The sequence below is a fragment of the Triticum urartu genome, chromosome 5A (genome assembly GCF_056163025.1).
Source record: "Triticum urartu cultivar PI428250 chromosome 5A, HENAU_Tu73, whole genome shotgun sequence".
NCBI classification, from domain to species: Eukaryota; Viridiplantae; Streptophyta; class Magnoliopsida; order Poales; family Poaceae; genus Triticum; species Triticum urartu.
This window is the reverse complement of record NC_141877.1, coordinates 230,950,116-230,975,655: the sequence shown is the minus strand read 5'-3', so window position 1 is coordinate 230,975,655 and position 25,540 is coordinate 230,950,116.

Genomic DNA, 25,540 nt, shown 5'->3' with positions numbered 1-25,540 from the left:
ATGTAATGTTATTTATGTACTTGATTGACGTGGCGAGTGTAAGCCAACTATGTTATCTCCCCTTTATTATTTATATTACATGGGATGTTGTGAAGATTGCCTAACTTGCGACATATGCCTTCAATGCGATTATGTCTCTAAGTCGTGCCTCGACACGTGGGAGCTATAGTCGCATCGAGGGTGTTACACCTCTGATGTCCATCTTCTGCTATATGAAGTCTTTCGATGAGGAAAAATTCATAAGCCATCTTTCCACCGCCATGAGGCGGAATCTTGGCGGAACCAATCTAGGGCTCTGGCGGAGCTGTTCTGCCGGGGACACTTCCCTCCGGGAGGGGGAAATCATCGCCATAGTCATCACCAACGCTCCTCTCATCGGGAGAGGGCAATCTCCATCAACATCTTCATCAGCACCATCTCCTCTCAAAACCCTAGTTCATCTCTTGTATCCAATTCTTGTCTCCAAGTCCGGGATTGGTACCTGTGGGTTGCTAGTAGTGTTAATTACTCTTTGTAGTTGATGCTAGTTGGTTTATTTGGTGGAAGATCATATGTTCAGATCCTATATGCACATTAATACCCCTCTGATTATGAACATGAATATGCTTTGTGAGTAGTTACGTTTGTTCCTGAGGACATGGGAGCAGTCTTGCTATTAGTAGTCATGTGAATTTGGTATTCGTTCGATATTTTGATGAGATGTATGTTGTCTCTCCTCTAGTGGTGTTATATGAATGTCGACTACATAACACTTCACCATTATTTGGGCCTAGAGGAAGGCATTGGGAAGTAATAAGTAGATGATGGGTTGCTAGAGTGACAGAAGCTTAAACCCTAGTTTATGCGTTGCTTCATAAGGGGCTGATTTGGATCCATATGTTTCATGCTATGGTTAGGTTTACCTTAATACTTTTGTTGTAGTTGCGGATGCTTGCAATAGAGGTTAATCATAAGTGGGGTGCTTGTCCAAGTAAGGACAGCACCCAAGCACTGGTCCACCCACATACCAAATTATCAAAGTACCGAACGCGAATCATATGATTGTGATGAAACCTAGCTTGACGATATTCCCATGTGTCCTCGGGAGCGTTTTTCTCTATATAAGAGTTTGTCCAGGCTTGTCCTTTGCTGCAAAAAGGATTGGGCCACCTTGCTGCACTTTATTTACTTTTATTACTTGTTACTCGTTACAAATTATCCTATCACAAAACTATCTGTTACCTATTATTTCAGTGCTTGCAGAGAATACCTTGCTGAAAACCGCTTATCATTTCCTTCTGCTCCTCGTTGGGTTCGACACTCTTACTTATCGAAAGGACTACGTTAGATCCCCTATACTTGTGGGTCATCAGGAGGGGGTGAACCATGACTTAGGGACGTGCTTGTCCAAAATGTAGGGTGTGTTACAAAAGTACCCCACCGATTTGAACTAGCGGCCCTTTCGGCTCAGGGTTAGAAGGGGGATTTCCCGTGTCGGGAGTTGGCAGCTGGAGGCAGTTTTCGCGCGCGTTGTAATTTTGGGATAGCAAGGCGCGGGTTGTGAAGGCGCCAGTTTTGGGAGCACGATATCTGAATTTTCGGGATATAACAAGGCGCGGGTTGAATTTAGGGACAAGCCTAACGTGTAATATTGTACTTGTACGTACCAAATCAATTCGCACTTCCCTCAACCAAAAAGAAAACGAAAAAATAAAAATATTCACACCACACAAAGAGAGAGTCTTGCCCCGTTTTACTATAAAAATGCTATTCAAAGCTACTCCCTCCTTCCATCTATATAGGGCCTAATGCGTTTTTCGATGCTAACTTTGACCAAATATTAGAGCAATAATATATGACATGCAACTTACACAAAGCACACTGTTAAATTCGTTTGTGAAAGGTTCTTTCAATGATATAATTTTCACATTGTGCTTGTCATGTACTATTAATATCGTCAATAGTCAAAGGCGGTCTTAAAAACGCATTACGCCCTATATAGATAGAAGGAGGGAGTATGAATCCATGTTATGTCCAATTAATTTTTTTCGCTTGCTGTATAATGCATGTAACCTACTCATACCAACATTTTAGTGCATTCCAAATGTCTATACTACCGCTACAATTCGAACTGAATTTGAATTCGTTTCTCTATTTCAATAAGAATCTACAATCATGATTGTTGCCAACTTCAACCATCATTCGTGTATTACCTTAATAACACACCACATGATTACTATAGAGATAGATATGAACTATGTGTACTACATGAACTCGAACTCTATTTTTTGAATACACTTGATGTTGATTCCAAATAATAGCACATTTGATGTACTAACTATATATTCATAATGTAAACCATGTTCCATACATGTACACCGTGTTTATCACACATTGTATAGTGCCCCGCCCCCCTACATTATGAAAAGTATTTAGACCTGAGCTGCAAAAGCCACACATTAGCCCAAATTATGAGCAATGTTCTACATATTATATGTAGTACTAGCAAGATGCCCATGCGTTCCACAGAACACCAACATGATCAAGGGGAGGCCTAATTTGCAAATATGGAGAGGGGTGTGGGTATCTTTTTTCAAAATTGCCATAGTTTCCTTCCTATCTGTCAGATATAAATCGGACAGCCTATTTTGCAGGATGGCAGGTACACCATCATCAACAACTCCGTTTTTTAGTAGAGATAAAATATATTATATGTAGTATAACATGTTCATAACCACACCATGTGTATCACCGTTATATATATTCACACATGTGTCGGTTTAAAACACTATGATAAATTCTTCAAATATCTGAATTCGCTTTTTATAATGAAGTATGATCTCTATTCGTCTTTTTCACCCGCAAAATCCTCTTATCTTTGTAGCTAGCTAGCGCTAACTTTCTCTCGTGCATGCCCACACCCACATCCCTCTCACCCTCCCTCAGCATTCTCTAGCTCCATCGCCCAAATTCATCTTTTCACTTTAGGTCGTTCACCCACGGTGTGTGTAGGCCCCCCAGCTCCTTCTTTACGGCACACATCGATCGATATGCCTCTCTAGCCAGGTGTGCCTAGCACAAACACAAGCTTCCCCTCTTCTCTTATCACCGTCCATGCCTCACTCCAACCACTCTTTTCATCGATCTCATACTCGCACACTCCTTCCCCCTCGATATAGTATGACTCTCGCACCACCTCCTAGATGCATCCCTCTCTCTCTATCCTTCTCCCGGTGCCTCATTTGCTTCTAACACACACATGCATGTATACCGATCGATATCCCAACATATACCTAGGTCGACTTTAACTATTCCCCCCCCCCCCACCGATCGACGTACCTCACAAGTTATGTCTCTCCTTTCTCTGACAAAGGACGATTGATCTTCCTATGTAGTTATATTTGCTTACCACAGCCATATCGTCCCCCCTCATCATTTGTGCATGCCTCCTGACCCGTCTCTCACACGCACGTGCACAGACAGGCAGCCATCACCTCTCTTATTGATATTGCAGGCGTGCCCTCCGGTTGTCTAGCAAGCCTATCCCCCCATTTGTTAGAAGCAACTCCACTACCACCCCGTCCAACACTCTAGCTCTGTCTCTCTCCCAACCTTATTCCTCTCCTACACATATGCATGGATGTCGATCGATCGCCCTTAATACATGAGGTAGGCCTCTCTCCTCCTCCACACATATGCCAGCCATTGTACCTCTATAGTTAATTAGGCCTCCCCCTCCCACCACACACCGATAGTCGAGCGTTGTAGGTAGGTATCCATGCCATAGAGACAAACTGCACCTATCCCCTCTCACGTTCCAGTAGGCCAGCCACTCTATATCTTTGACGTGGGCACACACAAATTCGATGGCACTCTTTATCGATCGCACGCACACACACACACATCATCCCTATCTTTGATTCTATGGACACCTCAAGCTGATGATACCTCCATTCTCTTCTCGTGGATCGCCCCCTATATATATGATATATCCAGGACTCTATTTCACACACATTGCATATGTTACATTTTTTGATTGACCCCCCCCCCAAAAAAAACTCTCATGAACCCACACACTATATCTCTCTACATTTGTATCTCTCTCACACAACCCCACGTAGGTGGTGTATGTATACAAGAAGAGAATAGGTGCACCGTGCACGTACTCACGTTCGTGCCCAGCCACACCCGCGCGGGTACATGGTGGAGCTCATTTCTGTATGAAATGGCAGCCCACGTGCTAATTTGAACACGTGTAGCGGTTGTTTACCTACGGAGGTCGTGTACCACGCGTGCATGAAACAAAGTTTGACTTGATGCGTTGGCGCGTTATTTTTAAATAAAGTTATATCGCTCAATGGCACGTACACAGAATATAAACGATTTTTATGGAGAAAAAGGTAGGCTGCTCCACTACATACAATGGAGCCTGCCTGCCTGGTTTGTTTCTCTTCAGAGTATCTCACAGAAGGCTGCGGTGGCCTCTCTCTCTCTCTCACCGTTGGTCACTGATCCGGCCGCATCCCGTCCGCCGGCGGAAAGGGAGGACGTGCATCATTTCTTCGTTCGACGGTGCCGAGGCAGCACGTCCCGATCTGCGGTACACGCCATTCTCTCTGACCAAGCTCCGGCATGGTAGGGCCTATGCCACCTGCTCGCTGTCGTAGTATGGGAAGATTCCACCTGTCGCCGCTCACCTAGTTACATCCTGACGGCCTCCAGATATCCCCTCCAGCCTTGCTCCACTGCCCGTCATCCCATGTCGCTGCATGTGGATCTTCCATAGTTCTTTGCCCAAAACATAGTCTGCTCCACTATATATAATGGAGCCTCCCTGCCTGGTTTGTCTCTCTTCAGAGTATCTCACACAAGGCGGCGATGGCCTCTCACTCTCTCATCGTTGGTCACTGATTCGGCCGCATCCCGTCCGCCGGCGGAAAGGGAGGACGTGCATCATTTCTCCGTTCGACGGTGCCGAGGTAGCACGTCCCGATCTGTGGTACACGTCGTTCTCTCTGACCAAGCTTCGGCGCGGTAGGGGTGGCTCCACCTGCTCGCTGTCGCAGTATGGGCAAATTCCGCCCACCGCCGCTCACCTAGTTACATCCCGACGACCTCCAGGTATCCCCTCCGACCTTGCTCCACTGCCCGTCTTCCCACGTCGCTGCATGTGGATCTTCCATAGTTATTTGCAAAAAAACGTAGCTCGTCCGGCGTACTTTCCATATTGCAATCTCGTCCTCACACCTTTTTAGACAAGCACAACCGTGTTGTTATCTTCCCTTAGGACAAGGAATATGCTTCTTTTTTGTTGTCGCATGTGTCATCAACTGTTATTGGCCAGTAATTGTTTCCTTTCTACCTCTTTTTTTGCAAACAGGGCTATCCATTTCACCTCGTTGCTATTGCGACCTTTTGGTGAACTGCACAAATCACTTTTTTCTTAAGAGTGTTTTGTGCAGTTGTACTAAAATGTCACACGGGCAACGTCTCTACATTTCAGTGCGACTGCACAAAGGGAGATTGGTTTTTCTCTATCCTCCTCATCCAACTCCGAGCCTAATCTTCTCCAACTAGTTAGTCTTAAGAGAGACTGCAAAGGTGACCGGCTTCTATTTGTGTGTTTATTGTTCCATCAAAAGTCCTCTATTATCGTAATCACACTTAATATCTTTGGAACAGTGATGCTCATCTCTATTTTAGTGGAACTGCACAAAATGATCGGAATGTTGCATGCTCCAGGCAGCTACTTTTTTCCCAACATGCCTTATTGATTTAGACAGAGCTGGGGGGACGTTGCTACCAATGAAAGCATGGATCAATTTTAATTAAACACCTTCTCACAACTTTGTCGTCAGTTGTGATGTAAATATTAGCTCTGATATGCTAATAATTGAGATGCATTAGCAAGGAAGTTAGTTTTTTATTGTTTCTGAAAGAGCATCGATGGCAAGACACAAGAAACAAAAGTTGAAAGCTCACACCATTGTACAATTTCATGTCGCTGGAAAATTATTTTATAGTACGTCAATTATGTAAACAAATGATGGAAGCTTGATAGCATTGCCAGAAGCCTCTTCAGCATCCGGGTCCATGTGCCATGCACAAAATTATACTCCTTCATTCCTAAATATTTGTCTTTTTACAAATTTCAAATTGGCATATTTTAGAGTGTAGATTCACTCATTTTGCTTCGTATGTGTACTCCTGTCAGGACCCCGATTCTAAGTCACACCGATCTAGCCTGTAACACCTCATATCACTTTGCGGCCTCACGCACGGTATCCCCACGGGTGTCGCCTTACCATGACCGACCGTTTGCGCCTTTTGGCTCACGTATATGATAGTGTCGCTAGCATCCATATGACAGAGAACCCGGGCCAACATGACTAGTCGTGAACCCAAAGTGGCACTAACCTTCGAGGACATGCATACATGAATCAACATCGAGCATGTCAGTCAGCAGCATGTGAATCCGGGCTGTAGCAACTGGGCTAACAGGACTCTGGGAACCCGGGCTGTAGCAGGCTAGGAGGACTCCGGATGTCACCGCGTGACATTTCCCCGAAGGGACAGACACAGGAACAAAGTGAATCACATGCCGGCCAGTCTAAGTGTTCCGGAGCAGTAGTGCTGGGCTAGCAGGACTCTGGTGAACCGGGCTGTAGCGGACTACTATGGCTCATAAAAGCACAAGACTACATTTCCCCATAAGAGAGGCTACCAAGGATGAACAACTAGGTTGTCGGATTCCACACATACCAAGCATTTCAATGATACACACAATATGCTCGATATGTGTAAATACAACATGGCATCACAACATAACTCTACAACTCAAGTATTTATTCATTAGGCTCCGACAAGCCAGATAATACAAACATGGGTCTCATGACCCAACATTCAGAGCATACAAGTCAAAGGACATGCGGAAGCTTAACATGTCTGAGTACAGACTTCTACAAATGAAAAAGGCTGAGAAGCCTGACTATCTACCAAATCCTGCCAAGGGCACAAGATCGTAGCTGAGGTATCAAGCTAAATGTCAAAGTCCATGTGGAACTACTAGCGAGACTGGAGTCTCTCTGCAAAACATAAATTAAGCAAACGTGAGTACAAATGTACCCAGCAAGACTTACATCAGAAGTAACTACATATGCATTGGTAGCAACAAAGGGGGTGGTGGAGTTTAACTGCAGCAAGCCAGCTTTGACTCAGTGGCTAACCTGAACTACTACTACAAATAACTCTTTGAGGTGGCGCACACGAGTCCACATATTCACCATACCAATACACCACTATGGATCCACTCCCGTCTCCCTACGAGAACGCCATCCATAGCACTCACACTTATCTTGCGCATTTTAGAGTATCCACTTTCACTTGTCTATGAACTATGCAAGGGGTCCAAGTTTCCATATCCGAGGAATCCGGCTATTCGAATAGATAATGATAACCCTGCAGGGTTCTTCTTCACACACGCTCTCGCCACTTACCACCATGTACACGTCGTGTACCTCGGCAACCTCCAAGCGGAAGCCTGGCGAGGGAGTCGGCCACGACCTGACTAACCACACAAGTCTCTCATCCAGGTTTATCGCCTATTCGGGGTCCATCCGCAAGGAGATCTGGCCGGGGTGTCGCTCACGGCCCCAAATGATGTGTGCAGGGTTCCCAAGCCAACCATCCGGGTGCCACTTGGTACATCGTGCCACTGTGCCTAGTCTGTCCCAAGCCCACCTGTACTGGGTGCCACTTGGTAGACTACTAACACTACCTACAAACACCAGAAACTAGTTGCAACTCCTGGACAGAGATTGGGTTGATTAATAAACCGAGAGGGGCCGAGTTACCGGAACCCAATGTGTGGTAGTAACTGTTCATGGATCACAAACATAGAACTCAGTTCCTGAGAACGGCTGCAATGAGACAACCCACCATGTACTCCTACATGGACTCTCACCGCTACCTTTACCAAATCATGTCCACACACTTAGCTCTCAACAGTAGGACATGTTCACCACGTTCAAATTCACTCCCGATGAATCAGACCTGACTCAACTCTGAGCAGTAGCAGGCATGACAACAAGCATGAATGAGTTGGCACATCAGGGCTCAAACAATTCCTACTCATACTAGTGGGTTTCAACTATTTACTGTGGCAATGACAGGTCATGCAGAGGAAAGGGGTTCAACTACCGCAGCATGTAATAGTTGAATCGTTGTTGTCCTAATGCAGTAAAAGAGAGCAGGAGCGAGAGAGTGGGATTGTATCGGAATGAACAAGGGGGTTTTGCTTGCCTGACACTTCCGAAGATAGTATATCTCTTCATCAGTGTCATCGAACTCATCGCCGGAACAACATCTACTGAAGGGGGACAAATACCGGATATAGAGAGGAAACACAATCAATGCAATGCAACAATATGATGCATGAATGTGACATGGCAATATGCTGTTGATTGAGCTAATGCAACTAGCAACCATATTAAATGAAGTTGTTTTGAACCCTAGGTTCAAATTCAAACTCCATAAGTTAATATTCAAATGCCATTCACTTAGTTGGTCCTAAACAGTGATGTTAGCTTGCTCAAATATGCATGAAAATGCCATAAACAGATTCCTTGAATTTTTTTGATAATTTTTCATATATAACTTATTTCATTTGGAGTTATGGTTGAATTTCTATGAATTTTAGAAGTTTAAGCCTTTTTGGATTTTCTGATTAAATAGAATTAAACTAATTCCATAAAAGGATTTACTGCGTCATGCTTGCGTCAGCAAGTCAACAACGCTGGCCAGGTCAAACCTGACCAGTGGGTTCCACTGGTCAGTCGCATAGTGCCTGCTCGAGCGACAGACATGTGGGGTCGGTCAAGGGCCACGTCAGCAACGTCAACGCTGACGCGTGGGGCTACAGTGATTAGTTAAAACTAAACAGGTTTTAAACTGTGGTTAGTTAGGGCGTAGGCCCATGTGTAAGGGGGTCAGGGGTTGATTAGTGGGTGATTAGCCCTAACTAGGTGGCCACGTCAGCGCACCGGCGGTTAGCCGCCGGTGACCAAACAGGGCGGCGGAGGCGCTCGGGATTCGCCGTTCGGCGACCGTTCGACTCGCGGATTGGCCCTACGGGCTGCTGGACGTGCGCCGCATCCAACGGAGTATGCAGCTGGGCGAGAGGAGGCGGGAAACGATGACTGCAATGATGGCTGGCGGCGGCCGGAGTTTGGCTTAGCACGGGCGAGGCGCTGCACTTGGCTGTCGAGCGAGCAGAATGACGGGGAGGACTCCTAGATGTTCCAGGAGCACGCTGGTGCCACTGGATCGAGCGGAGGTGCTTAGGAGTATGGAGCTCGGCAGCCATGGCGGCGGCCGAAGCCCGGGGCTCACGGGGACGGCGGCTAACGGACGGGAACGGAGGGGGAAGCAAGGGGGGAAGGAGCAGGAGCTCACAACGATCCAGAAGAGCAGCTTAGGAGCCTCGGGGAGGCAACAAGGCAAGCGTGGGGTCGTCGGCGATCTTGGCGGGTGGAGGTCGAAGAAGGGATCAATGGCGTCGTCTTGAGTCTCGTCCCCTCGAGTTCATTGGTGGAGGTGAGCAGCGCGAGGAGGCGGAGCCGTTGGAATCTCTAGCCGGGCGAAATGATGGCGGTGGTTGCGGTGGTAGTGGACGGCGACGGCGGGTGCGACCGATCCGGGCGGGAGAGAGGAAGCAGAGGAGAGGAGGGCCACGCGGAAGAGTGAGAGGGATCGGGGGGTGCGTGTCGACGTTCTAGGGCGTCCAGAGGGAGGAGGGGGCCAGCCAGGCTGGGAGGAGGTGGCCGCACGGCAGTGCGCGCGCGTCGGGCACGCGCCTCGCCTACTGGCGCGAGGTGGAAGACGGCGCGGTGGCTACAGTAGTGGGCTCGACCAGCTGGGCCGGTCCTACTAGGCCACCAGGTAAGTTAGGTAGGTTTCTTTCCCTTTTCTACTTTTCTTTTGTTTCTGTTTTTTTCCTATTTCTTTTATTCTGTTTTGAATTAGTAAAAATACTAATTCATTTTTTAAAACTCCTGAGATAAATTGGGAGCATTATTTGGATTATTCCAAAAGCCCACAATTGAAACCAGAATTTTTGGAGCATTTAAAATATTTATAGAATTCAAATGCCCCAATTCAAATACAATAGTGATTTAAGTTCACTGCCCAAAATATTCCACAAAAATGTTCAGTATTTTTAGTTTGGTATCAAGCGTTGCCAAAATTGTCAAACATTGATGGAAGCATTTTGGGTTCATTGAATGCATTTTTTAAGCTGGGCCTATTTGGATTTCAAAGTGCTAGGGTTTGATCACCCCCATTTCAAGTTTCAAATAAATTTAGACATGATGCATGGATGCAAATGCTAGCCTAGAGCACTACTAGACTAGGGATGTGACAACTCACCCCACTAAACAGGAATCTCGTCCCGAGATTCAAGACGTGAGGTAAGAAGACAGAGGGGATACAAAGCCATCACAAACTTCTCGATCCAATTGCCCGTCTCGAAGATGTTGATTCATTGCATCGTATTGATCTTGACATCCTTGCTTTCGAGATCTTGACCCAACACGAGGACAAAAGATCGAGACAACTCTACAAGGATGGATCATTTAATGATCACAAGATCAACTCACAGAACAAGGCGTAGAAACATCTCTTGAGTTAAGAGACAAAACACATATGAGGAGCGATGGGAAGAAGCAGATGACGGAGGTTCGGATTGGTAGGCAACAATTCCACACTTAAGTATATGGTGCGTGGTTTCAAGATAGCGATGAAATAATTGCAACGATTCCATAACGGGGCACCTTGGAGAAGGTGGCTCGTAGAATTAGACCCTTAAGTGGCAAAAATAATTACTTTTGATATAGAGATCATGGAGACTCTTTATACCAGCCTATGGCAATCACAATCGATCATTTGAAAGAGTTCGAAGGAATGACATAGCCAGACTAGAATGGATGATGTGGACTACCTTGTTGAAGACAACGCAATGTATGATTTTTGCTTATCATCGGAAATGGATGGGACCCATGGTAGGACCTTTTTTGAAGATTATCCTAAAAAACAATTACTGAAAAGGCAGACCATATTAATATGGCACATGGCGGTGCAAGCTGGGAACAAAATGCCAATGATGGGTATGTTCCAACCATCATATCTGCCTGAGATACAGATCTAGTTGGTAATGGAATAATCCAGACAACATGTCTGGAAAAGAAAGGTAGCAGCACAAAATCGACGAGATGACGTTGCGAGATCCTCAGAAAATGAACTATGATAGCAAGCTCCAAAACATGAGTTGGTTGTGCTACATACCTGTGAACACGCTGTCCAAGACAAGCATGACCACATAGTAGTCTTATAATAAAACACTATCGAGTTCAAGTGGGGAACCATCATTGCGGATAACGAAGTCCTTGATTAAGCCCGGGTTAGCTCTTAAAAAGGAACTTCTCCTTGAACAAATCAATCAGTGGCTTGGTGTGCTAGGAAACACATATGGAGCGGACACGGCCAACCTATCAAACCATAGAGTACATTGCACATATGCGTGACTAACTTGGGATGATTCCAGAGGAAGCAAAAACAATCTTTCTCGTATTCATGACGGCAACTTGCATAGACTGCGCATGAATTCAAGGAAATCACTTCTTCCATCCAAGCATAAGCTTCATGAACGGAACACAAAAGCATTGCTTACAAAGTTTCCAACACTAATTTAGATTTTCAACTTGAATCATGGACAAGATGAAATTGTTGTCAATGGGCTCAATAACAAACCATCCAGGCTTCCATATAGATGGAATTCCATAATTAAGTGAACACGGTGATAGCATTGGTCAGACCAAAGGATGTAATGGTGTATGCCCGAGGGATCAACCACGAGTAAGACAACATTACAAACATCGTTGGTTCTGATTTGATTTGAGGATAGCCCACACTCAAATCAAAGTTTGGACAAGACAATAGATCCAACAAATGATCGCGAGGACCAATTGATGAAGATATCCTCTTTCTTCAACACACTCACACAAACACAAAGATATCCCTTCAGAATGAACTAAGTTAGGCAAAGCTTTTATCTTCCAACTCTCAAACTTGTTGTTTAGCTTAACCAACTAGCTCAGGAGTATCCAACATAGATTCTTGGAGAAATGGTGGTTTACAAGAAACCAACTTGATCATGAGCTCAACATAACAGTCAGGGAACAACCTGGTGATACATTCGAGAAGATATTCAGAAAATCATGAACCACCAATATGCTATTGAGCTCGGGAGCAATCTTTATTTTGAGGCAAGATGATGTGATCAAATAAGAAAGGAATTGACACAATTCTAACTCTTTGATCGAAGAGTGCACCAAAATATGGGCTAGGTAGCACGGTCAATCTTAGGATGATGATTCAATAACCAACATGCTAAGAATGAAATTATTGTCCATTAACTATCAAGCAACGGAGTTGCTAGGAGTATTGATTTCACACATCACGATTCACTTGTCGGCATTTTGGTTACAATAACACGGAAATCAAGGAATGAACAATGATGGCAAGAAGTATCACTGCATCAAGAATTCATAAGATATGGTGCAATTCTCATGACAATCCTCACATAAAGGGGGTAATACTCCAGGGTAGAACAGAACAAAAGCTGGATTGGCATTTTGATCTGCGGAGCACAACTACTTTGACCCAATCCTGGATCTAGATGAGGTACTGGAGTTTGTTTCTCCTAGTCATTCTTAAATAGAATGGATTGACAGACCACAAGAGTAATAAGGCATCGATGAAGACGATTGCACACATACTCTTGACTATCAATTGATAGACGAGGGTCAGAAAATAACTAAAGAGGGACAACTCAAAGGAACATACGATTTTCTGAGTTGTGGGTGCATAGATTAGCATGTCGAACGAGTTCAACATATTTCTTCTGGATAACCCATGCAGAAAGGTAGAACTAGCAGATTCATAATATAACGGAGAACTCATCAAGAGCACTCTTGTTGTGATCATTGTCTCAATGAGCTTCTGCCATAATGGTTCATGGTATTGGAAGAATAATATACCACATATTTCGAGGACTATCGCAAAGGTCACTAATATCCTAAGGGAACAAGCAAACACTATCAACATGAGGTAAGTAGAGTGAATCTTGGGTCCAAGGACCCGAAAATAAAATACCTACTAACTAAATAACATCACGAGATGCTTTCGAGAATGGTGGCCAGAATCATCACACTGGGGACACCAAACATGGATATATTACTAACTCTAAGATACCCTAGTGTCATAATAACAACTCCAACATATATGTCAAGGCAATAGCGTACCTCAACTCACCGATTAGTGTGCTTAATCTGGCCCAAAAGGACATCAGGAACAAGAGGAAGGGATTTGCAGATGCATCAGACTATTTAGAAACCTAGGATGACTCGGACAGCATAACGGCTGTAAATGCTCAAAATGATTTGAGACATCCTGCAAAATGGTGGCATAACCACTCAACATCACAATATCAAGGTTCTGAGGCCATCTATGAACATACGAAAGTAGTATAACTAAACTGGGGCTTGAATCCATCAATCCTATGAGTCTACGGATTAGTAACACGTGATCCTGATAGAAGATGAGAAAGCCTAGTTCCTAATCCCCATAGAAAAGAAGAGGTTGACTCAGAGCAGAAGGGCATAAGGTAAAGGAGTAAAAAGAGCCTTACGCTCCCTTCCACAATCAATTCCCTTATATAACTAAAGCATTTCTAGACTCAACTTCGACCAGTTTGGCTAGGTAATCCTACAGGCAGTCAGGCTCTGATACCAAAGCTGTCAGGACCCCGATTCTAAGTCACACCGATCTAGCCTGTAACACCTCATATCACTTTACGGCCTCACGCACGGTATCCCCACGGGTGTCGCCTTACCATGGCCCGGGACTGTTTGCGCCTTTTGGCTCACGTATATGATAGTGTTGCTAGCATCCATATGACAGAGAACCCGGGCCGACATGACTAGTCGTGAACCCAAAGTGGCACTAACTTACGGGGACAGGCATACATGAATCAACATCGAGCATGTCTGTCAGCAGCGTGTGAATCCGGGCTGTAGCAACTGGGCTAACAGGACTCCGGGAACCCGGGCTGTAGCAGTCTAGCAGGACTTCGGATGTCACCGCATGACATTTCCCCGAAGGGACAGACACAGGAACGAAGTGAATCACATGCCGGCCAGTCTAAGTGTTCCGGAGCAGTAGTGCTGGGCTAGCAGGACTCCGGTGAGCCAGGCTGTAGCGGACTACTATGGCTCATGGAAGCATAAGACTATATTTCCCCATAAGAGAGGCTACCAAGGATGAACAACTAGGTTGCCAGATCCCGCACATACCAAGCATTTCAATCATACACACAATATGCTCGATATGTGTAAATACAACATGGCATCACAACATAACTCTACGACTCAAGTATCTATTCATTAGGCTCTGAAGAGTTGATAATACAAACATGGGTCTCATGACCCAACATTCAGAGCATACAAGTCAAAGAACATGCGGAAGCTTAACATGTCTGAGTACAGACTTCTACAAATGAAAATGGCTGAGAAGCCTGACTATCTACCAGATCCTGCCGAGGGCACAAGATCGTAGCTGGGGTATCAAGCTAAATGTCGAAGTCCACGTGGAACTGCTAGCGAGACTGAAGTCTCTCTGCAAAACATAAATTAAGAAAATGTGAGTACAAATGTACCAAGCAAGACGAAAACTAACTACATATGCATTGGTAGCAACAAAGGGGGTGGTGGAGTTTAACTGTAGCAAGCCAAATTTCACTTAGTGGCTAACCTGAACTACTACTGCAAATAACTCTTTGAGGTGGCGCACACGAGTCCACATATTCACCATATCAATACACCACTATGGATCCGCTCCCGTCACCCTACGAGAACGCCATCCATAGCACTCACGCTTATCTTGCGCATTTTAGAGTATCCACTTTCACTTGTCTATGAACTATGCAAGGGGTCCAAGTTTCCATATCCGAGGAATCCGGCTATTCGAATAGATAATGATAGCCCTGCAAGGGTGTACTTCTTCACACACGCTCTCGCCACTTACCACCATGTACACGTCGTGTACCTCGGCAACCTTCAAGCGGAAGCGTGGCGAGGGAGTCGGCCATGACCTGACTAACCACACAAGTCTCTCGTCCAGGTTTATCGCCTATTCGGGTTCCATCCGCAAGTAGATCCGGCCGGGGTGTCACTCACGGCCCCAAACGATGTGTGCAGGGTTCCCAAGCCCACCATCCGGGTGCCACATGGTACACTGTTCCACTGTTCCTAGTCTGTCACAAGCCCACCTGTATCGGGTGCCACTTGGTAGACTACTAACACTACCTACAAACACCAGAAACTAGTTGCAACTCCTGGACAGAGATCGAGTTGATTAATAAGCCGAGAGGGGCCGAGTTACCGGAACCTAATGTGTGGTAGTAACTGTTCATGGATCACAAACACAGAACTTAGTTCCCGAGAACGGTTGCAATGAGACAACCCACCATGTACTCCTACATGGCCTCTCATCGCTACCTTTACCAAATCATGTTCACACACTTAGCTCTCAACGTTAGGACATGTTCACCATGTTCCAATTCATTCCCGATGAATCAGACCTGACTCAACTCTAAGCAGTAGCAAGCATGACAACAAGCATGAATGAGTAGGGACATTAGGGCTCAAACAATTCCTACTCATACTAGTGGGTTTCATCTATTTACTGTGGCAATGACAGGTCATGCAGATGAAAGGGGTTCAACTACCGCAGCATGTAAGAGTTGAATCGTTGTTGTCCTAATGCAGTAAAAGAGAGCAGGAGCGAGAGAGTGGGATTGTATTGGAATGAACAAGGGGTTTTTTGCTTGCCTGGCACTTCCGAAGATAGTATATCTCTTCATCAGTGTCATCGAACTCATCATCGGAACAACATCTACTGAAGGGGGACAAATACCGGTAATAGAGAGGAAACACAATCAATGCAATGCAACAATATGATGCATGAATGTGACATGGCAATATGAATGTCGATTGAGCTAATGCAACTAGCAACCATATTAAATGAAGTTGTTTTGAACCATAGGTTCAAATTCAAACTCCATAAGTTAATATTCAAATGTCAATCACTTAGTTTGTCCACAGTGATGGTAACTTGCTCAAATATGCATGAAAATGCCATAAATAGATTCCTTGAATTTTTCTGATAATTTTTCATATATAACTTATTTCATTTGGAGTTATGGTTGAATTTCTATAAATTTTAGAAGTTTAAGCCTTTTTCTGGATTTTCTAATTAAATAGAATTAAACTAAGTCCAGAAAAGGATTTACTGCGTCATGCTTGCGTCAGCAAGTCAACAGCGCTGGCCAGGTCAAACCTGACCAATGGGTCCCACTGGTCAGTCGCACAGTACCGGCTCGAGCCACAGACAGGTAGGGTCGGTCAAGGGCCATGTCAGCAATGTCAACGCTGACGCGTGGGGCCACAATGATTAGTTTAAACTAAATAGGTTTTAAACTGTGGTTAGTTAGGGCGTGGGGCCCATGTGTAAGGGGGTCAGGGGGTTAATTAGTGGGTGATTAGCCCTAACTAGGTGGCCACGTCAGTGCACCGGCGGTTAGCCGCCGATGACCAAACAGGGCGGCGGAGGCGCTCGGGATTCACCGTCCGGCGACCGTTCGACTCGCGGATTGGCCCTACGGGCTGCTGGACGTGCGCCACATCCAACGGAGTATGCAGCTGGGCGAGAGGAGGCCGGAAACGATGACTACAATGACGGCTGGCGGCGGCCGAAGTTCGGCTTAGCACGGGCGAGGCGCTGCACTTGGCTGTCGAGCGAGCTGAGCGATGGGGATGACTCCTAGAAGTTCGAGGAGCACACTGGTGCCACTGGACCGAGCGGAGGTGCTCAGGAGTATGGAGCTCGGCAGCCATGGCGGCGGCCGGAGCCCGGGGCTCGTGGGGACGGCGGCTAACAGACGGGAATGGAGGGGGAAGCAAGGGGGGAAGGAGCAGGAGCTCACAACAGTCCAGAAGAGCAGCTCAGGAGCCTCGGGGAGGCAATGAGGCAAGCGTGGGGTCACCGGCAATCTTGGCGGGTGGAGGTCGAAGAAGGGATCAATGGCGTCGTCTTGAGGCTCGTCCGCTCGAGTTCGTTGGTGGAGGTGACCAGTGCGAGGAGGCGGAGCCATTGGACTCTCTAGCCGGGCGAAACAACGGCGATGGCTGCGGTGGTAGTGGACGGCAACGGCGGGCGCGACCGGTCTGGGCGGGAGAGAGGAAGCAGAGGAGAGGAGGGCCACGCGGAAGAGTGAGAGGGATCGGGGGGTGTGTGTCGATGTTCCAGGGCGTCCAGAGGGAGGAGGGGGCCAGCCAGGCAGGGACAAGGTGGCCGCACAGCAGTGCGCGTGCGTCAGGCACGCGCCTCGCCTACTGGCACGAGGTGGAAGACGGCGCGGTGGCTACAGTAGTGGGCTCAACCAGCTGGGCCGGTCCTGCTAGGCCACCAGGTAAGTTAGGTAGGTTTCTTTCCCTTTTCTACTTTTCTTCTGTTTCAGTTTTTTCCTATTTCTTTTATTCTGTTTTGAATTAGTAAAAACACTAATTCATTTTTTAAAACTCCTGAGATAAATTGGGAGCATTATTTGGATTATTCCAAAAGACCACAATTGAAACCAGAATTTTTGGAGCATTTAAAATATTTATATAATTCAAATGCCCCAATTCAAATACAATAGTGATTTAAGTTCACTGCCCAAAATATTCCACAAAAATGTTCACTATTTTTGGTTTGGTATCAAGCCTTGCCAAAATTATCAAACATTGATGGAAGCATTTTGGGTTCATTGAATGCATTTTTTTAAGCTGGGCCTATTTGGATTTCAAAGTGCTAGGGTTTGATCACCCCCATTTCAAGTTTCAAATAAATTTACACATGATGCATGGATGCAAATGCTAGCCTAGAGCACTACTTGACTAGGGATGTGACAACTCCCTCCGTTCCTAAATATTTGTCTTTCTAGAGATTTCAACAAGTGACTACATACGGAGCAAAATGAGTGAATCTACACTCTAAAATATGTCTATATACATCCGCATGTAGTAGTCCATTTGAATCTCTAAAAAGACAGATATTTGAGTAGTCACTCGTTGAAATCTCTTGAAAGACAAATACTCCGGAGTATATTTAAGAACCGAGGGGGTAGTGCACAGCCGCATGGGAGACTCAGCCCGGTCATTGTGTCGCATTAATAGTGAGTAATGAGCAGTAAAATCATAAGCCCCACCTTTCCCACTATAAGTTGCTCGGAAGAAGCAACCATCAATACGCTCTTCTTTGAATCCGCTCATACTACTCCATCCGTCACTGTTTATAGAGCGCGCTTCAGAAAAAGAAAAAAAAATCTCTGGGACCAAGGAGACTAGCGATCGGCCTAAAAAATAGCATTGGTAGTTATATCATAGCGTCTATTACTAGAGGAAATAATGCGTACACACATGCATGCAGTGCTTCCACCCCGAGTACACACATGCATGCACTTACTCCACTCCGTAGTACATCGAGACAAAATTGTGGACTTGATTGCGGTTACCATGCCCTAATTAATTGAGCATTAAACCAAACGCGTTTAAAGTCTCTTTGATGGTGGAAATGCATTGAGAGAAATGCATCATAATGAAGCGCGTCCTGTAAACTGTGACAGAGGGAGGAGTAGTATGAAGGTGCAAAACCAAGTACACGTATGGCCAATCGGTCAACGCACCTCGTCTTGGCATATCACTGACATGTGGGACCGGAGTGTGAGCAAACCGATCTCAATTGACGGCAAAATGGCCAACCCGTCGTTCCTTGAGAGAGACGAGGAGCGAGAACACACAGACGGGCTCGCATGGAGGCCAAGATATATTCGAGCATGGTTGGTCGATATCATCATTACATGTTGGGCTGCCATTTTACACCCTTCTCCGGAATAAATGTGTACTTCATCAAAGATTTAAAAAAATAAGAGTACAGATGCTCCACCATGCGGTTCTAGTAGTAGTACTACTCGTACTACTAAACCTTGCGCTTGGCTCTTCGCCTCTTCATGAAGTCGAACAATGATAGTACTCCGCATGTTCGGTACTACAGTGTATGCCTCTGGCAATCTGACACTGAATGAACTGATGCATGTCCACCGCCTGGGCGAGGGTAGGTTGCATTAGTCAAAAGGCGTAAGTGAGCTTCACCTTGTCCTGCAAGCTTCTCCTTGTTCTGCGAGTCGACGGGACACACCAAAAAGTAGTGCTAGTCCATACTCCCTCCTTTCCGATTAATAAGGCTTAATCTTTTTTGTGGGTAAATGAGAGAGCTTTATTCATATATAAGCATTCTTAGGACGATCAGCCAAGACACTGGTCACTAGGAAGTGAGGTACCCCGCAAAAAAAGAAGTAGGAAGCGAGGTGTTTCATCAAGCCAGCTCTCGGCCACATTCAAAGTGCAGCAAGCACAGTTTACATGTTGAATAACAAAAAAAGAGGAAATATTACCGAGCGCTCCTATTTGTAACAGGATATGAGCCAGAATTAAGCAAGAATTGTGGCAAGTGTTCCATGCAATCAACTTCCATTATCGCATGCGAGAACCCTCAAAGAGAACCAAATGTGTTGAAGATTGCTTTATCACATTTTGAAAATATAATAAAAGTGCAGACGCTCCTCCATCCGGTTCCTAGTACTAGTATAGTACATACCTCTATAGACTATAGTAGTAGTACTAGTACTAGTAAACTTTGCGCTTGGTTGTTCGCCTCTTCGGGAGGTCGAACAATAATAGTACTAGTATAGTGTATGCTTCTGGCAATCTGACACCGAATTAACTGTTGCACGTCCACCGCCTGAGCGAGGGAGAGCTTGCATTAGTCAAAAGCTTCTCCATGTCCTGCGAGCCACCGCACGCAAGCTTCTCCCGTCCTGGAAGCTTCTCCTTGTTCCGCAAGTTGACGGGACACAACAAAGTAATACTAGTCCATACTGCCTCCTCTCCGGTTAATATGGCTTAATTTCAAACGAGATAAATACACTGCATGTCACTATATATTTGTAAAAATACGGTCAGTGGACTTCATAATACGCTTGTTGCGCTCAATATATACATTTTCCGATGTTTATACGGTCACTAGCTCACCCTGGCTGAGTATGTGTGTGCATGCACGTGTAGGTTGAGCACTTGAGTGTGACCGTGTGCGTTCCTTCGTGTGCTCAGAGATGCATGCATTAGGGCGTCGCGCGCTTTTTTGCGTCCATGTGTACGTGTGACTGTTGCATACACGTAGGGGGAGTACGTGTAGGGGCCACTAAAGGAGCAGTCAAATCACACAGTAAGTTAGTCAGAAGAAGCAACCATCATTTCACTCTTCAATGACACATACGCAATATAAAATGGTTGGTATGGAGAGAAAAAGAAAACCACTATATATACACTAGCAGGAGCCTAAGCTACAAGCCTGCTTGCTTGGGTTGCTCTCTTCACAAGCATAGAAAGACGGTGGCTGCACCGCTGGTCACATATCCAGCCTGATCCCGCAGCTGGGGGAAGGGAACAATGTTTTGCGTAGACGCGGTCGACATCGGCGAGGGAGAAAATTCACAGTCGGTGCGTCCCAATCGGGGGTCACCACGGTATGGGCCGATGTTGTGTCCCAACCGCCCTTCTAGCTACAGCCCGACGTCCCAGGTAGTCCATCTTCCTTTTGGAGCCGGCTTGCTCCACTGCCGCAACTCCCCACGTAGCTCTATCTCCATGTCGATCTTTCTCCACTTCTACCGGCTTCTACTTGTGATGAGTTTATGTCTCATGAACTAGTGCCAGTACTATTATTCTAATCACACTTCTTCAATATCTTTGCCACCAGGGATGCTCAGCTCGATTTTAGTGGAACTGCACAAAAGCATCGTATGATCCGAGGGTGCTAGCCGTCTTTCCTTCGACAGGTTCTACCTGGCCAGGAAATTAAATCATGTATAGGGTTTAAGGTTTAAGTCGTAGTGACCCCATCAATAGTTTTTCTTTCGTTACACGCTCTCACAACTTTTGTCTTTAGTTGTGAAGTAAATATTGGCTATGATCTGTGAATCATTGAGATGCATCAGCATGCGTGTTAGTTTTCCTTTGTATTTGACGGAATGTTGTAACGGGGCATCCTTGGAGTAGGAATGAAAATGGAGTGGAAAGTTTTCGTTTTTCCGAAGAAAAAATGGAAATGGAGAGAAACCAACGTTTCGTTTCGTTGGATCGCGCCATCGAGCAAAACCAACATTTAAATCACGTCTGTCGCGTTCGTGTCTCACCCTCCTCCACGGCTCGACCCCACACGGTCGCTCGGCATGCCAATCACCGCAAACCGAGTAGACGATAACTTTCCCACCTGCTTGTCGATGGATCGCACCATGGAGTACTAGTACTACTGGAAGAGATTGACGAGTTGGGGGAGGATAGCTAGCTGTAGCACGGACTCCCAAGAACTTTTTACATGCATGTTGTGGCCGGCTATTGCGACCTTTGAACGCGGAGCAGTCACGTGCACCAGGAAGCGGCACGGGTGACGCCCTCTCAGCCGGCGTGCCGCTTCAATGCCGGCTCCAGTGAGAGGCCGCGTCCGCTCTGGCCGGGCATGAATGCCGGCGGGTGATGAAGACGGTTCGGGTTGGTCAGGAGCAGCCGTGGCAGCGGTCCGGACGCCCGCAAACAAGAGATGTTGTACGTTAATATTGTCGCATATATAATTAACAACGTAAATAATGTGCCAGTTGGACAAATATGATTGGAGATGGAGATGGAAATTGAATTTTACGTAAACATGGATATGCATGTCTATGTGTTTGTGCGCGACGACTCTCGCGACCTGGAAGCGGGGGTGTGTTTTTGATCGAGTTTTCTTTCTTGGTACGTTAAAAAATTGTCCGCCCGTTTTCGTTACTTTTTTCCGGCAACGCGCGTATTCAATTTAAAACCACTGCTATGGAGAGATTTTTTTACTCCATTATAGCCTCTTGTTTGATAGAGTTTCTCGCATCTCGCTCTCTCACCCTCTCCATATCAAAACAAGATGATAGTGTCCACACTATCTCTCTCCTCACCGGTGGTCACAGATCTGGCCGAATCCTGTCCGCTGCAGGAGGTGAGGAGGTGGAGCGTTGACGTTATCACCGTCGGCGATGGAGGAAGCCGATGTGCACCGTCCTCTCGGAGCCGGCGCTGGCACGGATGAAGGTCCTCCGCGCCCTTGTTCGCTGCCGTCGTGTGGGCAGATCCCACCCGCCCACCTAAGCGACATCTCGCCCACCTGAGGTATAACTTATTGTACTGGTCCAGCTCCCCAGGTCGCTGCATGCGGGTTTTCTTCTATGCGACTACTCCGCAGCTCCCCATGTATAGTAGCTAGGGTTCATCGGCTGGTCCAACATCACCTACTATTATAGAGGAAATGCCACTTGAAAAGTTGTCCTGATTTATGCCTCGGTGGAGGTATACATGTTGTTTCGACAAAAAGTACATGGTGGTTGTGCGGTCATTGTCCATATGCTCCTATTGATGTTGCTAATCTAATACTATCACTGGTTAAATGAAGAAATGCTTTTTTTCTCGGGTATCCTGGTTTAGTTCCCATCAAGATAATCATGATGCTTCTGTTTGTTGGTGTACTTTTCACAATTCTTATTAACAATTGAGATGTCGTTGTTAATCTTGTAAAACAAAGTAACAACACTATATCCCTTTTTTATATTTTTGGAAACAGCAATGCGTATCTCCATACCCGGGCATGTCTTCCTCAATTTTAGTGGAACTGCACAAAATTGGATGGCCATTGTTGTTCCGCCTCACTGTCCTCTGCCACGTGGTTCTTCCTTCCTCGAGCTTGATTACTGAGAAGAAACAGACCACAGTGAGGATTTTTCAAACTTCATAGGTGCCTCACCCAAACTTGATGCCAAATGGATGATGCATCACCACGATGACCTATCGATGCTCATGATTGCGCCTCATGGTTGCGTCGGCTGGTGAAGCTGATCGATTTTCAATGGAAAACAAGTTGTATTCCATCAGTGCTCTTTGCTTGTTACCCACAAAGATGATATCCTTCGTCAGTTCACCTTGGTTGCGTTGGAGACGCAGTCGTCTTTCACGTTGGTGCAATTTTATCACACAATTGGCTATGAACCAAATGTTTCCTCGAAGAAGGATCGACATTGGTACTAAGAGTATAAGTTTTGTATTGATTTCTAAGCCTTCTCACAACTTTGTTTCCAGCTCCCCTGTAATTTTATTTGTCCAGCTATTTAGTTTGATTAAAAAAATGGTGTGGACTAAAAACTCGGATGGACGTAGTAGCCCTCCATTTTTATTTACTCCGCATATTAGATTTGACTGAAGTCAAACTTTGTAAAGTTCAACTAAGTTTAGGCCGAACGCAACAAACCATAATTATTAGAGAGGGCAAACTGTACATACTCTCAAACCTTTCCGGTAATTGAAATTAAAATTCTTTATTTGTACACACTCTCACACATTTCTGATAATTTGGCGCATGTGTGGTTGTTCACTTAAGGGAGGGTAGTGTACCGCACGTGAAGGACAGGAAGTGCGACCAGGACGCATGGATCGTTAGTTCATCGGAAGTACTCCCTCCGTTCCTAAATATTTATCTTTCAAGTGGTTTGAAATGGACTACCACATACGGATGTATATAGACATTTTTACAGTGTAGATTCACTCATTTTGCTCCGTATGTAGTCATTTGTTGAAATCTCTAGAAAGACAAATATTTAGGATCAGAGGGAGTAGTAGTTTTCTTCACTAGTACGTTAAATAAAAAGTTTCGTTTCATACTTACACAATTTAAAACGATTGTTATGGAGAGAATAAGAAAACCACTCCACTATATATTAGTCTTATACACGAGTACTATATGGACACAGCTTCATTGACTTTAGTGCACGTGCCTTTGGGTTTATGACAGGTGGGCCCAAAATGTGGCTGGCCCACCTGTCATACAGCCAAAAGCAGGTACAGTTAAGTCACCGGAGCTCAGTTCGTACTACAGTACATATATAAGCTGGAGCCTCGGCGCTTGTTCGCTAGGGTTTGCACTATCGCTGGAGGCTCATCGTTCCTTTGCTAGGGTTTGCTATATCCATAGTCTCTCACCCTCTTCACCAGATCTAAACAAGACTGTGTTGTGGCCTCTGTCTCTCTCACCCCCCTCACAGCTGGCGAAGGAGGCGTCTGGATCCTGTCGCACCGGGAAGGGGAGGAGGTGCAGCGTTCACTCTATCGCCTTCGGTGAGGGAGGCAATCCACTGCGGGCTGCACTTTTCTCTTTCACCCAGCGCATGTGCGGGAGGGCCACCGACCCCTTCTTCCTCGTTGTCATATGTAGTGTGCACAGATCCGACCTCCCGCCACACGCCTTGGCACATCCCGACAACCCTAAGGTATAAGTTTCTTTGAAACCATCATTGGTCTAGCTGCATGCGGATCTTTTTTGATTCTATAGTCGAATCTAGGTCTTGGTTCAAAGAGGAAAGAAGGGTGCGGTGGGGTGGAGCACGAATCTAGGATGTGGTTCAATGAGGAAAGGAGGGAGGGAAAGTAGTATACACTAGTTATCTAGCCGCTTTGTTGGTCTAAAAGGGAAAAAGGGGGTAACCCGGTACACACATCTGTAAGGAACCGAACTCTTTGTTGAAAAGGTAAAGAAATTGGGGGGTCGGGTAGTTTGTGCAGGACTAGATTTGCTGCCCTCGCATAGGAAAAAGTTTCAAAGAGAACAAATATGGGACCAACGCAGATATGCTGCTTGGCTACATACTCTGCATCACCCATTTATACGTGTGGATGCACATGGTGCTGGCATGTCCCATGTCCCATCCACATGATCGTGCAATGTGTTTTGAGATGTTGTGCTACTTATATTGGTATTGTTTTAAAAAAATGTTGAATTGAAGCTATTGTATTGCTCTCTTTTCCCATTAAGTATTGAACAAAAATGGTACCAACCCAGACATGATGCTTGTTGCTTTGTTACAACAAACTCCGCATCACCCCCTTTATAAGTAGATGGAAGCACATGGTGTTGTTGTGCCCACTCGCCCCTGGAACTGTTTATGATTTTTCTTAATCTAATGTTGATGGTAAAATTAAGCAATGCCACTCTCGGAAATAACTACTGAACTATTTTAAGAGAATTTCTCCGTTAATATGAATCAATGCCACCGTTTTAGAAATGCTACTGTCCTATACTTTGTTTTCCATCAAGATAAGGTAGATGCTTCTTTTTGTGGCTGCATATTTCATCCTCCTTTATTGGCAGTAATTGTTTCCTTTTTTGCCTCTGTTAAATCAGGGATATCTATTCAACTTGTTGCTATAGCAAACTTAAATGTCACACCGGCGGCTTTACTAGATTTCAGTGCAACTGCACAAAACGAGATTGGATTTCCTAT